The following is a 10,929-nucleotide window of genomic DNA, read 5'->3' as shown; positions in this document are numbered from 1 at the left end:
TCCTGCATGGCGCATGGTAGTTGACACTTCATGCTGATTCCCCGGCTTGTCAGTATTTTCACATAAATGAATTTAGAAATTGCAGAATTTCCAGCAGATGGTCTGTGCGTTTAGATAAATCTCTATCTTATCATTTTCTATTGGAATCGATTGGCACTTCATACTAATCAATGAATTTTCCTTGTATCCGCCAGAGAAGGTGGTGGAAGCAGGCACATTGGCAACATTTCAGAGATTAAAAAGTGTGTGCCGGCTTCCACCTGGTATCTGGGTGGGTACAGGAATAAGGAGGGAATAGAGGGAGACGGGCCGAGTTAGGGCAGAAGGCTTTTTAAAAATTTTGTTTGGGCATTATGATCGGCACAGGCTTGGAGGGCCGAAGGGCCTGTTTCTGTGTTGTACTTTTCTTTGTTCTTTGTTCTCTTGTGAAGGAATTGGTCATTTTGAAGTCACCAGCTCTCTGACTGGTAAGCAAACACTGGGAGGTTAAAGGCAAATTGGCTGATCGCTTTGCTGGACACCTCCATTCAGTCTGTAAGCAAGATCGTGAGCTTCCAATCACTCGCCATTTTAATTTCCCCCCTCTCTCCCACTCTTACCTTTCTGTTCTCGGTCCCCTACACTATTCCAGAGAAGCTCAAAAGCAGCTCAAATTTCACGACCACTCATGCTCACATGTCCGTTTGAGGTCGGCTGCAATGCTCCAGTGATGCCCAACAAAATTTGGAAGAACAACACCTCTGATTAGGCACGATACAGCCTCATGACTCACGTTGATATGTGGTTAGCATTGCTGCCTCACAGTGTCAGGGACCCGGGTTCAATTCCGGCCTTGGGTCACTGTCTGTGTGGAGTTTGCATGTTCTCCCATATCTGCGTGGGTTTCTTCCAGGTACTCCGGTTTCCTCCCACATTCCAAAGATGTGCAGGCTAGGTGGATTGGCCATGCTAAATTGCCCCTTATTGTCCCAAGATGTGTAGGTTAAATGGACCAGTGGGGTAAATGTGCGGGGTTATGGGGATAAGGTGAGGGGAGTGGGCTTGGGTAAGACACTGTCAGCGAGTCGATGGGCCAAATGGCCTTCTTCTGCATTGTAGGGATTTGATGATTCTATTACTGAACATTGAATTCAACAACTTTAGGTAGTAAACTTCCCCACATCTTAACTCCCTCTCCTTTTGTTTGATATCCATTATTTTTCAGCTTCCTGGCTTGCCTCAAAATAATCCCACCCTTCCCCCACATGGCCATTTGTCCTTGGCTGTTCAGTTGCTCCCATTAACACATTCTCCTATCCCACCTTTTGCCACTATTAAGTTAAAGTTTATTTATTAGTGTCACAAGTAGGCTTACATTAACACTGCAATGAAGTTACTGTGAAAATCCCCGAGTTGCCACACTCTGGCGCTTGTTCGGGAACACGGAGGGAGAATTTAGCATGGCCAATGCACCTAACCAACACATCTTTCAGACTGTGGGAGGAGACCGGAGCTCCCAGAGGAAACCCACGCAGACATGGGGACAATGTGCAAACTCCACACAGTGACCCAAGCCGAGAATCGAACCCAGGTCCTTGGCGCTATGAGGCAGCAGTGCCAACCACTGTGCCACCTTGTGCACTCTTCATCCCAAATGGCACGATTAACACTCCCCCTTTTGTCTTATGTCCATGACAAATTTGTCAATATTTCCTTCTGCCCAACTTATCCCCGTTCTTCTATTCCACCCCACCTCCTTCACCCCATTTCCAACTGATAATTCTTTACATTTCTTTCGTCTTTTTTTTATTAATTCGTGGGACACGGGCGTCGCTGGCTGGCCAGCATTTATTACCCAACCCTAAGTGCCCTTGAGGAGGTGGTGGTGCGCTGCCTTCTTGAATCACTGCAGTCCACGTGCTGTGGGTTGGCACACAATGCCGCTCGGGAGGAAATCCCAGGATTTTGACCCAGCGACTGCGAAGGAACGGCGATATATTTCCAAGTCAGGCTGGTGAGCGGCTTGGAGGGTTCTGTAGAAGGGTCATTTAGACCAGAAACATTAACTTTATTTATCTCCACAAATGCTACCAGACCCACTGAGTTATCCAACATTTTTATTTCAAATTTGGATTTGACATATTACAATCTTCCCAATTCAATATCGAGTACAATAATGTCAGAGTTTATCTGCCGTTCCCATCATCTCAGACAGCAGGTGGTGGCAGTAATTCTGACTATACCATTTAATAGCAAGTCCAGGTATCTCCTCCAGACATATCTTTTGCTTCTTGTTCCATGAGCACCAACATTTCCCTTTCACCATCATCTCCTTTGATACATAGGGTGTAACCTTCACCATTCACGCCCCGCTGTCACTGCAAGCGAGAACAGAGAATTTGGCGCTCATTTTCTGAATGCCCTTTATTACCGCACGCAAGCTGCTGAGGAGTAGTCTGGAAGAAGCCTGCCGAAGGAGCAGTAATATTCTCCCTCTCCACTTCTCTCCCAAGTTATTCCCAGCATAGTTCAAAAATTCAGCACACAGCTAATGAATTTCCATCGAAAGGAACCTCAAGTGCAAAAAATCGTTGCCTTCTTCAAAATACGGCTTACATTTAAAAATAAATTGTATGCAGGAATTGCACTTTTGCATGGGCTTCAACTCTTGGAACCTCAAGATTACCAGAGAGAAAAATCTGCCACGGCCACAGATACCAGCAAAGGACTCATAACAGTAAACCCTCCTTTTTTGTACCTTTTAGCATTGCATTTCAGCTTGTCTGAAACTAACCTCCCACTATGTAACTTGTCGCTCTGCAAGACTGTATGTGTGCGTGTGTATGTGTGTGTGTGCATGTGCATGCGTGTACATGTGCGTGTGTATGTATGTGTGCGTGTATGTATGTACGCGTGTGTGTGTATGTGTGTGCATGTTCATAAGCCCTCAGTGTGGCCCTAAACTGAATCTAAACTGATTGTTGTTTATTTTTCTTTGCCAAAGGGTCGTCTGGACTCGAAACGTCAGCTCTTTTCTCTCCTGCCAGACCTGCTGAGATTTTCCAGCATTTTCCCTTTTGCTTTCAGATTCCTGCATCCGTAGTAATTTGCTTTCACCCAGTTTTTATCTCTTTACTTGGGTAGTTTCTTTTACTCAATAAATATAAATTCTTTTTTGTTTATACCCAAGAAAGCCTGCCAGACTTGTTTCTTTTCAATCGACACATAAATGGTTAAGCATACATAGTGAGTAAATAATATCAACCTCATTAAATTCATAAAAGGAAACCCCTGTTGTGGTAAGACTCGGAATGGTATAATAAGGGAATTATTTTTACCCCTCCTCACATGGCCGTAATAGTCTCACTATAAAGGTCATTGAAAACATTATGCTTTGTTGAATGAGTTGTCACTGGAGCTTTAGCCACATGGCAAGTTCATGATTACTCCTAAACAGCCTCACTGGCCCTGAAAAACTCATTTAATATTTGAAATGTCAAATTTCTCCATTGTATTAAAAATAACTGCATATTTTAATCTTTTAAGTTTGGTTTTTATTTTTCAGCTCCTGAGGTATATGTTCCAATACTTTATTTTGCCCTCCGTAAAATTTAAAGTGGATTTAACTTGCTGGTTTGCTGTCTGTGAGAATACTTAAATATGATTGACTGCTTACCCTGCTCAATGACATTGCTTTCCCTGAGGTCTGGAGATCCCCTTGACTTGGTTTCAGATTTAAACTAAAATTGCAAAAGGGCCAAAGACATCACCAGGTCTTCGAGGGCAGTTTCAGGTCAGCAGTGAGCTCCTTGCTCTCTCCAAAATCTGAACCATAAATCTATCTTTCTCTTTCCGATACTGTCTGACCTGCAATTTTCAATAATTTTGTTTTATTTCAGATCTTTAGCACTCATGTTGTTTCTTATGATCTAAGAATTCACCCTTGCAGCTCCTGTCATTTTCTACTGATGCCATCAATGCTAAAAACAGACATAAAATAAGGTCCATTTATTATTCATTTCAAGAATAATTCTAAGATGACAAGCACCTGAGGTTTACTTTTGGGAAGTGCCTCAATGTACATGATTATGTTAAAGATGCTTTTTATGTGCATTGTAGGGTGTCCAATCTCCTTCCTTGCCAGTCTACCATACCTCCACACTCGACAAATCATCTTCTTTCATTGCCATCATCTCAAAAAGGATTCCACTACCAAATACATACTTCTCTCCCCTCACCACCTCTGCCCTCTCAGCTTTCCAAAGAAATGGATTCAACATTCCAACACTAACTCTACTCTTCTGGCACCTACACATATAAGTGCATAAACTGCAACCACTGCCTGTCCATCGAAATATATTCCAGTTTAGTCCCTGTCTTGACACAGTGCAGTATCCCATCTCATTTTCATTCCATGCTAAACACTTCCATTGTGTTGTTTGACATGTATATCCTTTATTCTGAGGAAAGATGTCCTTGCTATAGAGGGAGTACAGCGAAGGCTTACCAGGCTGACCCCTGGGACGGCAGGTCCATCATATGAGGAGAGCCTAAATTGGTTAGGATTATATTCACTGAAGATTAGAAGATTGAGAGGGGATCTCACAGAAACTTACAAAATTCTAACAGGATTGACAAGGTAGATTCAGAAAGAATGTTCCCGATGGTGGGAGAGTCCACAACTAGGGGTCATAGTTTGAGGATAAGGGTAAAGCTTTTAGAAATCACAGAATCCTACAGAAGGAGGCCATACAGCCCATTGAGTCTGCACCGACCACAATCCCACCCAGGCCCTATTCCCATAACCTCTCATATTTACCCTGCTATTCCCCCTGACACTGGGGTTAATTTAGCATGGCCAATCAACCTAACCCACACATCTTTGGACTGTGGGAGGAAACCGGACCACCCAGAGGAAACCCACGCAGACACGGTGAGAAAGTGCAAATCCCACACAGAGAATGACCCGATGCCGGAATTGAGCCCGGGTCCCGGGTGCTGTGAGGCAGCAGTGCTAACCACTGTGCCACCCTGCCACCACCCACTGGGCCACCGTACCTAAGGTTATAAAAGCGGTGAGGAGAAATTTCTTCACCCAGAGGATGGTGAATGTATGGAATTCACTTCCACAGAAGGTAGTTGAGGCCAAAGCGTTGCGTGATTGCAAGAAAAAATTAGATAAAGCTCTTAGGGCTAAAGGGATGAAGGGATATGGGGGGGATCAGGGTATTGAATTTGATGATCAGCCATGATCAAAATGAATGGCGGAGCAGGCTCGAAGGGCCGAATGGCCTACTCCTGCTTCTAATTTCTATGTTTCTATTCTACATATTTTGCCTTCTATTGCCCAATTTACTACATATTTTCTTCACTATTTTGTACAATTATTTTCCCAAATCCTCTTTGTACTTACTGAATATGGTGATCTCATAGTTGTTTCCATTTGCTCTGATTTTCTAGAATAGTAATTTAATCAAATGCTCCTGGTGAAATCATGTGCAGTGTAGTTTACAAACATCTGGAAAACCATTCCTCTCAAGCTGCAGAAAAACAAACTAGTCCCCGATAGCCAGGAAAAATGTTCGACATCAGGGACACCTTCCAGTACTCATAATAAATCTTCATAGAACGATCTCTTACATTTTCTCTTCTAAAGGTATTTTCAGTCTTTCTGTTTTTTCAATAAAGGAAGAAAAATACCATAAATTTCATTCATGAATCACTTTCCAGGCAAATGGTTACTTTTGAAGTGTATTCACAATTGTTTTGTGGGTAAACATTTTAGCCAAGTTGTACGCAGCAACTTTTGTTGTACACAACGATTAGATAACAGAAAATTCTGCCCTATATCTTTTAATTTATTTCCACAGAGTGCTGGATGAGTGGAGAAAACAGGCGTACAGCTCACAGGCTGCACAGTCACCTTTTTACGTCACATTTTGCAGCAATCTGTGGAGAAGAAATTTCCCGTGTGGCCCATGCAGTCATGCTGGCCTAATATAGCTGACAGCACAAAGGATAAGGTGAACACTACCCCCCCCCCCCTCCCACCAACAGATAAGGGGACCCCCCCTTCCCCCACATGCATAATGGTGGAACTCCCAGAGGAACCCCTTGCACCACCCCCAGGCGTTGCCATGCCAGGGGACAATGCCAGGGTGCATTGCTAATGGGCAGTGCTTGGGTACTGCCTGGGAATGTCCATCTCCCCCTGCGGACCAAATTTACCTGCACTTTTCACCTGGTTGCCATTGTGAACCTCAGCGACGTAATGTCATGCCAACGAGAGGTTAATTTCTATTGTGGGGGGGACAATATGGCAGGGAAGTTTGCTAATTATAGTAATATTTCTTATAATGAAGTTCCTAACCTTCCAGGGCAGGAACCTTGTCACATGACTGGCAGGGGGCAGGGAGAATTGGAAAACGAGATCTCTCCGGCAAGATTCTTGTTTTCCAGCCTCATGATATTTTGCGCCCAGTTCGCCATTTGCGTTTGCGGAGAAGGCGGGTGCAAAATCATGGCATCTGCTCCTATCCCATTCTTCCATTATTTTAAACCCTTCCGTGATACTATTGTACAATTTGTGTTGATGTGACAAAAGGCCGTACACTTGTTTGCCTACACTTCCCGCTACCTCGGAAAAGCAGCCAGCAAAACCAAGGACCCCACACACCCCGGACATTCTCTCTTCCACCTTCTTCCATTGGGAAAAAGATACCAAAGTCATGTACCAACTAACTCAAGAACAGTTTCTTCCATGCTGTCATCAGAGTTTTGAATGGACCTATCTCATATTAAGTTGATCTTTCTCTACACTCTAGCTATGACTGTAAGGCAACATTCTGCACTCTCTCCTTTCCTTCTCTATGTACTGTACACTTTGTCTGTATACAGTGCAAGAAACAATACTTCTCACTGTATACGAATATATGTGACAATAATAAATCAAATCAAATCAAACGTGTTCACTTTTGTTTCTTGATTTGATTTCAAATGACCAGATAATCTGTCTTTGGTCACTAGGAGAGCTCCTCAGCTCTTCTCTCAATATTACTGAGATGTTATATTCCACTCGAGGAGGAACTGATAGAATCAGGGTTTACATTTCATCTGGCACCTTCTGTTCTGCACTTGAACTTCTGACTAAGAGGAACTACTCTCATCAATGTTTACAATATTTTGGAATTTCCTATTTTAACAGAAGTATTAACCCAATTATTTTAAATTGGCTTTCTTTTCTTGATAGAAAGACAGCTAATTCTACAAGGTGAAGTGCAGCATGGTGGCACAGTGGTTAGCACTGCTGCCTCACAGGGACAGGGACCCGGGTTCAATTCTGGCCTTGGCTGACTGTTTGTGTGGTGTTTGCACATTCTCCCCGTGTCTGCGTGGGTTTCCTCCAGGTGCTCCAGTTTCCTCCCACACTCTGAAGCTGTGTGGGTTAGGTTGATTGGCCGTGCTAAATTGCCCTTCAGTGTCAGGGTGATTGGCAAGGTAAATACATGGGGTTACGGGGGATAGAGCCTGGGTGGGATTGCTGTCGGTGCAGGCTCGATGGGCTGAATGGCCTCATTCTGCACTGTTGGGGTTCCAAGATTCTATGATATGATTCTATGATTACGAACAATCTGTCACATGCAACTTTGGAATTTAGACAATAAATTATATCTCAGCCTTACTAGCACATGCTTGTGAACACAATATAAAATAAAGGAACACATTCCTTGTTCTGACTGTAACAACTCAACCCCCTTCCGTGCATACCAGCCCAACCAATACAGCTCATCCTTGCTGTAACATCCTTCTGAGCATCATTATGTCTAACCCCTGATGTTATACCCAGCCCTTGCCATTATATCCCCGCCCTGCTGTTCCTTCCCATTCCCCTGTAGTGCAGTGCTTTTTGCTATATACATAACTATTGATGCTGCTTTCCCAGTGACATATTCCCTTTTGCTGTCAGTCAGATTTATCATTGCTGGATTTATCATTGCTTATCCTGACATTAGAGTAAGGAGCCCTGCACATTTTATGGGTTGCATGAATCAGTAAATAAGACCTTCTCTTTTCATTTCCCATTTATCTTTTGCTTCTTGGTGGTTTTGAAAGAGCAATATGAATTGGCTGCCTTGAACAATCTATCATTCTTCCCGACAATGCATTCTCTGACAGTTAATTAGATTCCACAATGCAAAGTTAGTACTGCTGTGTTTTGAGTTCTCATCTACCACATAACAACCGATTCTATGGGCCCGATTTTACCATTTTCATTCTACCTGCTGAATCTGGGCACAATTCAGATCCGACTTGGAAACTTGTTCTCGGACGCCCCCAAATGCACTTAAACTGAAAAAAAAATCGCGGGTCTGAATCGTGCTGTGGGCGGGGCTTATCGCGCCCAAAACGCTGCTGCAAGGATCGGAACTTTGAACTGCGCACGCGCAGTGAGAAAAATGTTTGAAAAACGCGCCCCTGTCACATCGCTCCTGCGCTGCAAAAAACAGATAAAGCGGCCCGGGAGCGAAAAGCAGGAGCGATGGCCCCCACAGATATCACCCCACCCCCCACAACATAACTGTCCCCTTATCCACCTCCCCAACCCACCCTGCTACCCAGACCGATCACGACCCTCTGCCCCCCTTCGCCCCCACCGATCGCCGCAGAGTGGCAGCGGTCCCGTCTTCACTCCCCGCCCCACCAGAGAATGATCAGGCCTCCCTCCTCCCCCCCCCCCCCCACCCCCTCCCTCCCCCCACCAGAGATATATCTGACCTGCCTCCTCCTCCCCCCCCCCCACCAGAAAATGATCACCCCCCCCCCGCCGCCCACCATCAAATCTGAGCCATTTGAAGCTCTGAACTTATCTCTTCAGAAGCTGGAGTACCCGAAACAGACCTTTGCCGAGTAGGTCTGTTTTGCCCCGAATTTGGACGCGCGAACACGGTGGTAAAGGGGGAAATGCTGGTAAAGTTGGGCAGGCAGCCCATTAATTCAATTTAAATGCATGCAAATGCATTGGTAAATAAAGTGGGCATCTGCGTGGATGTGGGCGTGGATCGTGTTAATGGCCTCACGCCCGACTTTACCAAGTTTTTTGTGCCTGTAAACAGACACGACGCAATGGTAGAATGGGGCTCTTTGTCTCTCATGCTACAATGGGTGGAACTTTCTGGCTATTTATGCCAGCGGGATCTTTTGATTCCACGAACAGTGCACTCCCGCCGTAATGAGGGGTGCATTTAACAGGAAACCCCATTGACAACAACGGGACTGGAAGATCCTGCTGCTGGCTGCTGGCAGCAAGAACATGTGGAACATGTGGTAAAGGGTGGCACGGTGGCACAGTAGTTAGCATTGCCGCCTCACAGCACTAGGGACCCAGGTTTGATTCCCAGTTTAGGTCATTGTCTGTGTGGAGTCTGCACGTTCTCCCCGTGTCTGTGTGGGTTTCCTCCGGGTGCTCTGGTTTCCTCCCACAGTTCAAAAGATGTGCTGGTTGGGTGCATTGGCCATGCTAAATTCTCCCTCAGTGTACCCGAACAGGCGCCGGAGTGTGGCGACTCACAGTAACTTCATTGCAGTGTTAATGTAAGCCTACTTGAGACAATAATAAATAAACTTCAACCAATTTCCACCCATTGTTCATTATGCTTTCATGGGATGTGGGCTTTGCTGGCAAGACCAGCATTTGTTACCCATCTTGAATTTCTTTCATTCTCTGTTTTTGGAGGTGAACTCGCAGGTGGTGATATTCCCAGGTATCTGCTGCCTTTGTCCTTTTAGAGGTTGTGAGTTTGGAAGGTGCTGTCTAAGGATCTTTGGTGAATTGCTGCAGTGCATCTTGTAGATAGTACACACTACTTCTACTGAGTGTCGGTGGTGGAGGGAGTGGATGTTTGTAGACTCTTCTGACTGCCCTTGAGAAGGTGGTGCTGAGCTGCCTTATTGAACAGTTCCTGCCCATGTGATGTAAGTACACCCACAATGCTGTTAGGGAGGAACTTCCAGCGTTTTGAACCACTGACAGTGAAGGAATGGCATAGTTCCAAGTCAGAATGGCTTGTGAACTGGAGGGAACTTGCAGGTAGTGGTATTCTCATGCACCTGCTGCCCTTCTAAGTGGTAGAGGTTGTGGGTTTGGAAGATGCTGTCAAAGGAACTTTAGTGAGTTGCTGCTTTGCATTTTGTATGTAGTATAGACTGAGTTTTAAAAAATTATTTTGACTTAATCCTTAAAGTTACAAGGCCAATGCTTGGAGTGTACCGGGCAAACCCAAATCCATTCCTTGCTTGCTCCAAAAAACAAATTTAAAATCCAATTAAATCCCACAAGAGAGACAAACAAGATCTAAGCTGACAAGATAAGGCATTGCACCCCATCTTGGGTTTGAACTGACACTTGGTCTTAGCCAAAAGGCCGAGAAGCGATGACTGATGTCAATGCGCTCCAGTGGTAGAGGGGGAGAATGTTTAAGTTGGTAGATAAGATGCCAAGCAAGGTGCTGCCTTGTCTGTGATATTGTCGAATGTTTTTACTATTGTTGAAACTGTGCTCCTCCAGGCAAATGGAGGGTATTCCATCACCTTCCTGACTTGCACCTTGTCGATGGTGGACAGGCTTTGGTGACGAGGACAAAAGAATTATTATTTGGGAGGCAGCCAGCCCAAACATTTTGCAATAATTTAATATTACTCATAACCATTTTTCAGACGCTGTTGTAATATGGTCTAATGTCACAAGATATATTGAGATGTCCTGGATTGCTGGGAGTTTATTTTGGCAAACGTTAATATTATTTAACAAAGATACAAAAAGACCATAATTTTCTGTTCAGTGATTTTGTTTTTTGGCACAGTTTGACCACAATTCGCCAAACCAGTGGAAACAATTGCAGAATTTCAAACACATATTATGTTTGATGCAACTTGTGCTTCCGTGATCGTTTG

General features: G+C 44.5%; 1 pseudogene; it reads right to left on the bottom strand.

Moving 5' to 3' along the window:
• Positions 1 to 10,197: 10,197 nt before the first annotated feature.
• On the bottom strand, positions 10,198 to 10,411 carry LOC144480080 (U2 spliceosomal RNA; annotated as a pseudogene).
• Between the last annotated feature and the right edge of the window lie 518 nt (positions 10,412 to 10,929).

The sequence above is a fragment of the Mustelus asterias genome, chromosome 27 (assembly GCF_964213995.1).
Source record: "Mustelus asterias chromosome 27, sMusAst1.hap1.1, whole genome shotgun sequence".
NCBI lineage: Eukaryota > Metazoa > Chordata > Chondrichthyes > Carcharhiniformes > Triakidae > Mustelus > Mustelus asterias.
This window is presented reverse-complemented; position numbering and strand designations above follow the sequence as displayed.